We start from the raw sequence: 7,416 nt of genomic DNA on the forward strand, positions 1-7,416 counted from the left end.
AACAAACGTGGATTTTTTAATGAATATTTTTCAAGGGCCATTAGACCAAAAACGTGGATTTTTAATGAATATTTTTCAAGGGCCATTAGACGAACAAACGAGGATTTTTTAATGAATATTTTTCAAGGGCCTTTAGACCAACAAACGAGGATTTTTTAATGAATATTTTTCAAGGCCATTAGACCAACAAACGTGGATTTTTTAATGAATATTTTTCAAGGGCCATTAGACCAACAAACGTGGATTTTTTAATGAATATTTTTCAAGGGCCATTAGACCAAAAACGTGGATTTTTAATGAATATTTTTCAAGGGCCATTAGACCAACAAACGAGGATTTTTTAATGAATATTTTTCAAGGGCCATTAGACCAACAAACGTGGATTTTTTAATGAATATTTTTCAAGGGCCATTAGACCAACAAACGTGGATTTTTTAATGAATATTTTTCAAGGGCCATTAGACCAACAAACGTGGATTTTTAATGAATATTTTTCAAGGGCCATTAGAGCAACAAACGTGGATTTTTAATGAATATTTTTCAAGGGCCATTAGACCAACAAACGTGGATTTTTTAATGAATATTTTTCAAGGGCATTAGACCAACAAACGTGGATTTTTTAAAGAATATTTTTCAAGGGTCATTAGACCAACAAACGTGGATTTTTTAAAGAATATTTTTCAAGGGTCATTAGACCAACAAACGTGGATTTTTTAATGAATATTTTTTCAAGGGCCATTAGACCAACAAACGTGGATTTTTAATGAATATTTTTCAAGGGCATTAGACCAACAAACGTGGATTTTTTAATGAATATTTTTCAAGGGCCATTAGACCAACAAACGTGGATTTTTTAATGAATATTTTTCAAGGGCCATTAGACCAACAAACGTGGATTTTTTAATGAATATTTTTCAAGGGCCATTAGACCAACAAACGTGGATTTTTTAATGAATATTTTTCAAGGGCCATTAGACCAACAAACGTGGATTTTTTAATGAATATTTTTCAAGAGCCATTAGACCAACAAACGTGGATTTTTTAATGAATATTTTTCAAGGGCATTAGACCAACAAACGTGGATTTTTTAAAGAATATTTTTCAAGGGCCATTAGACCAACAAACGTGGATTTTTTAATGAATATTTTTTCAAGGGCCATTAGACCAACAAACGTGGATTTTTTAATGAATATTTTTTCAAGGGCCATTAGACCAACAAACGTGGATTTTTTAATGAATATTTTTCAAGGGCCATTAGACCAACAAACGTGGATTTTTTAATGAATATTTTTCAAGGGCCATTAGACCAACAAACGTGGATTTTTTAATGAATATTTTTCAAGGGCATTAGACCAACAAACGTGGATTTTTTAAAGAATATTTTTCAAGGGTCATTAGACCAACAAACGTGGATTTTTTAATGAATATTTTTCAAGGGCCATTAGACCAACAAACGTGGATTTTTTAAAGAATATTTTTTCAAGGGCCATTAGACCAACAAACGTGGATTTTTTAAAGAATATTTTTTCAAGGGCCATTAGACCAACAAACGTGGATTTTTTAAAGAATATTTTTTCAAGGGCCATCAGACCAACAAACTTGGATTTTTTAAAGAATATTTTTTCAAGGGCCATTAGACCAACAAACTTGGATTTTTTAACGAATATTTTTTCAAGGGCCATTAGACCAACAAACGTGGATTTTTTAAAGAATATTTTTTCAAGGGCCATTAGACCAACAAACGTGGATTTTTTAAAGAATATTTTTCAAGGGCCATTAGACCAACAAACGTGGATTTTTTAAAGAATATTTTTTCAAGGGCCATTAGACCAACAAAATTGGATTTTTTAACGAATATTTTTTCAAGGGCCATTAGACCAACAAACGTGGATTTTTTAATGAATATTTTTCAAGGGCCATTAGACCAACAAACGTGGATTTTTTAATGAATATTTTTCAAGGGCCATTAGACCAACATACGTGGATTTTTTAATGAATATTTTTCAAGGGCCATTAGACCAACAAACGTGGATTTTTTAATGAATATTTTTCAAGGGCCATTAGACCAACAAACGTGGATTTTTTAATGAATATTTTTCAAGGGCCATTAGACCAACAAACGTGGATTTTTTAATGAATATTTTTCAAGGGCCATTAGACCAACAAACGTGGATTTTTTAATGAATATTTTTCAAGGGCCATTAGACCAACAAACGTGGATTTTTTAATGAATATTTTTCAAGGGCCATTAGACCAACAAACGTGGATTTTTTAATGAATATTTTTCAAGGGCCATTAGACCAACAAACGTGGATTTTTAATGAATATTTTTCAAGGGCCATTAGACCAACAAACGTGGATTTTTAATGAATATTTTTCAAGGGCCATTAGACCAACAAACGTGGATTTTTTAATGAATATTTTTCAAGGGCCATTAGACCAACAAACGTGGATTTTTAATGAATATTTTTCAAGGGCCATTAGACCAACAAACGTGGATTTTTAATGAATATTTTTCAAGGGCCATTAGACCAACAAACGTGGATTTTTTAATGAATATTTTTCAAGGGCCATTAGACCAACAAACGTGGATTTTTAATGAATATTTTTCAAGGGCCATTAGACCAACAAACGTGGATTTTTTAATGAATATTTTTCAAGGGCCATTAGACCAACAAACGTGGATTTTTTAATGAATATTTTTCAAGGGCCATTAGACCAACAAACGTGGATTTTTTAATGAATATTTTTCAAGGGCCATTAGACCAACAAACGTGGATTTTTTAATGAATATTTTTCAAGGGCCATTAGACCAACAAACGTGGATTTTTTAATGAATATTTTTCAAGGGCCATTAGACCAACAAACGTGGATTTTTTAATGAATATTTTTCAAGGGCCATTAGACCAACAAACGTGGATTTTTTAATGAATATTTTTCAAGGGCCATTAGACCAACAAACGTGGATTTTTTAATGAATATTTTTCAAGGGCCATTAGACCAACAAACGTGGATTTTTAATGAATATTTTTCAAGGGCCATTAGACCAACAAACGTGGATTTTTTAATGAATATTTTTCAAGGGCCATTAGACTAACAAACGTGGATTTTTAATGAATATTTTTCAAGGGCTATTAGACCAACAAACGTGGATTTTTAATGAATATTTTTCAAGGGCCATTAGACCAACAAACGTGGATTTTTTAATGAATATTTTTCAAGGGCCATTAGACCAACAAACGTGGATTTTTTAATGAATATTTTTCAAGGGCCATTAGACCAACAAACGTGGATTTTTAATGAATATTTTTCAAGGGCCATTAGACCAACAAACGTGGATTTTTAATGAATATTTTTCAAGGGCCATTAGACCAACAAACGTGGATTTTTTAATGAATATTTTTCAAGGGCCATTAGACCAACAAACGTGGATTTTTTAATGAATATTTTTCAAGGGCCATTAGACCAACAAACGTGGACTTTTTAATGAATATTTTTCAAGGGCCATTAGACCAACAAACGTGGATTTTTTAACGAATATTTTTCAAGGGCCATTAGACCAACAAACGTGGATTTTTTAATGAATATTTTTCAAGGGCCATTAGACCAACAAACGTGGATTTTTTAATGAATATTTTTCAAGGGCCATTAGACCAACAAACGTGGATTTTTTAATGAATATTTTTCAAGGGCCATTAGACCAACAAACGTGGATTTTTTAATGAATATTTTTCAAGGGCCATTAGACCAACAAACGTGGATTTTTTAATGAATATTTTTCAAGGGCCATTAGACCAACAAACGTGGATTTTTTAATGAATATTTTTCAAGGGCCATTAGACCAACAAACGTGGATTTTTTAATGAATATTTTTCAAGGGCCATTAGACCAACAAACGTGGATTTTTTAATGAATATTTTTCAAGGGCCATTAGACCAACAAACGTGGATTTTTTAATGAATATTTTTCAAGGGCCATTAGACCAACAAACGTGGATTTTTTAATGAATATTTTTCAAGGGCCATTAGACCAACAAACGTGGATTTTTTAATGAATATTTTTCAAGGGCCATTAGACCAACAAACGTGGATTTTTTAATGAATATTTTTCAAGGGCCATTAGACCAACAAACGTGGATTTTTTAATGAATATTTTTCAAGGGCCATTAGACCAACAAACGTGGATTTTTTAATGAATATTTTTCAAGGGCCATTAGACCAACAAACGTGGATTTTTTAATGAATATTTTTCAAGGGCCATTAGACCAACAAACGTGGATTTTTTAATGAATATTTTTCAAGGGCCATTAGACCAACAAACGTGGATTTTTTAATGAATATTTTTCAAGGGCCATTAGACCAACAAACGTGGATTTTTTAATGAATATTTTTCAAGGGCCATTAGACCAACAAACGTGGATTTTTTAATGAATATTTTTCAAGGGCCATTAGACCAACAAACGTGGATTTTTTAATGAATATTTTTCAAGGGCCATTAGACCAACAAACGTGGATTTTTTAATGAATATTTTTCAAGGGCCATTAGACCAACAAACGTGGACTTTTTAATGAATATTTTTCAAGGGCCATTAGACCAACAAACGTGGATTTTTTAACGAATATTTTTCAAGGGCCATTAGACCAACAAACGTGGATTTTTTAATGAATATTTTTCAAGGGCCATTAGACCAACAAACGTGGATTTTTTAATGAATATTTTTCAAGGGCCATTAGACCAACAAACGTGGATTTTTTAATGAATATTTTTCAAGGGCCATTAGACCAACAAACGTGGATTTTTTAATGAATATTTTTCAAGAGCCATTAGACCAACAAACGTGGATTTTTTAATGAATATTTTTCAAGGGCCATTAGACCAACAAACGTGGATTTTTTAATGAATATTTTTCAAGGGCCATTAGACCAACAAACGTGGATTTTTTAATGAATATTTTTCAAGGGCCATTAGACCAACAAACGTGGATTTTTTAATGAATATTTTTCAAGGGCCATTAGACCAACAAACGTGGATTTTTTAATGAATATTTTTCAAGGGCCATTAGACCAACAAACGTGGATTTTTTAATGAATATTTTTCAAGGGCCATTAGACCAACAAACGTGGACTTTTTAATGAATATTTTTCAAGGGCCATTAGACCAACAAACGTGGATTTTTTAACGAATATTTTTCAAGGGCCATTAGACCAACAAACGTGGATTTTTTAATGAATATTTTTCAAGGGCCATTAGACCAACAAACGTGGATTTTTTAATGAATATTTTTCAAGGGCCATTAGACCAACAAACGTGGATTTTTTAATGAATATTTTTCAAGGGCCATTAGACCAACAAACGTGGATTTTTTAATGAATATTTTTCAAGGGCCATTAGACCAACAAACGTGGATTTTTTAATGAATATTTTTCAAGGGCCATTAGACCAACAAACGTGGATTTTTTAATGAATATTTTTCAAGGGCCATTAGACCAACAAACGTGGATTTTTTAATGAATATTTTTCAAGGGCCATTAGACCAACAAACGTGGATTTTTTAATGAATATTTTTCAAGGGCCATTAGACCAACAAACGTGGATTTTTTAATGAATATTTTTCAAGGGCCATTAGACCAACAAACGTGGATTTTTTAATGAATATTTTTCAAGGGCCATTAGACCAACAAACGTGGATTTTTTAATGAATATTTTTCAAGGGCCATTAGACCAACAAACGTGGATTTTTTAATGAATATTTTTCAAGGGCCATTAGACCAACAAACGTGGATTTTTTAATGAATATTTTTCAAGGGCCATTAGACCAACAAACGTGGATTTTTTAATGAATATTTTTCAAGGGCCATTAGACCAACAAACGTGGATTTTTTAATGAATATTTTTCAAGGGCCATTAGACCAACAAACGTGGATTTTTTAATGAATATTTTTCAAGGGCCATTAGACCAACAAACGTGGATTTTTTAATGAATATTTTTCAAGGGCCATTAGACCAACAAACGTGGATTTTTTAATGAATATTTTTCAAGGGCCATTAGACCAACAAACGTGGATTTTTTAATGAATATTTTTCAAGGGCCATTAGACCAACAAACGTGGATTTTTAATAAATATTTTTCAAGGGCCATTAGACCAACAAACGTGGATTTTTAATAAATATTTTTCAAGGGCCATTAGACCAACAAACGTGGATTTTTTAATGAATATTTTTCAAGGGCCATTAGACCAACAAACGTGGATTTTTAATGAATATTTTTCAAGGGCCATTAGACCAACAAACGTGGATTTTTTAATGAATATTTTTCAAGGGCCATTAGACCAACAAACGTGGATTTTTTAATGAATATTTTTCAAGGGCCATTAGACCAACAAACGTGGATTTTTTAATGAATATTTTTCAAGGGCCATTAGACCAACAAACGTGGATTTTTTAATGAATATTTTTCAAGGGCCATTAGACCAACAAACGTGGATTTTTAATGAATATTTTTCAAGGGCCATTAGACCAACAAACGTGGATTTTTTAATGAATATTTTTCAAGGGCCATTAGACCAACAAACGTGGATTTTTTAATGAATATTTTTCAAGGGCCATTAGACCAACAAACGTGGATTTTTTAATGAATATTTTTCAAGGGCCATTAGACCAACAAACGTGGATTTTTTAATGAATATTTTTCAAGGGCCATTAGACCAACAAACGTGGATTTTTTAATGAATATTTTTCAAGGGCCATTAGACCAACAAACGTGGATTTTTTAATGAATATTTTTCAAGGGCCATTAGACCAACAAACGTGGATTTTTTAATGAATATTTTTCAAGGGCCATTAGACCAACAAACGTGGATTTTTTAATGAATATTTTTCAAGGGCCATTAGACCAACAAACGTGGATTTTTTAATGAATATTTTTCAAGGGCCATTAGACCAACAAACGTGGATTTTTAATGAATATTTTTCAAGGGCCATTAGACCAACAAACGTGGATTTTTTAATGAATATTTTTCAAGGGCCATTAGACTAACAAACGTGGATTTTTAATGAATATTTTTCAAGGGCTATTAGACCAACAAACGTGGATTTTTAATGAATATTTTTCAAGGGCCATTAGACCAACAAACGTGGATTTTTTAATGAATATTTTTCAAGGGCCATTAGACCAACAAACGTGGATTTTTTAATGAATATTTTTCAAGGGCCATTAGACCAACAAACGTGGATTTTTAATGAATATTTTTCAAGGGCCATTAGACCAACAAACGTGGATTTTTAATGAATATTTTTCAAGGGCCATTAGACCAACAAACGTGGATTTTTTAATGAATATTTTTCAAGGGCCATTAGACCAACAAACGTGGATTTTTTAATGAATATTTTTCAAGGGCCATTAGACCAACAAACGTG

This window comes from Musca autumnalis, unplaced genomic scaffold (assembly GCF_047663935.1).
Source record: "Musca autumnalis isolate F117 unplaced genomic scaffold, ASM4766393v1 scaffold_3, whole genome shotgun sequence".
NCBI classification, from domain to species: domain Eukaryota; kingdom Metazoa; phylum Arthropoda; class Insecta; order Diptera; family Muscidae; genus Musca; species Musca autumnalis.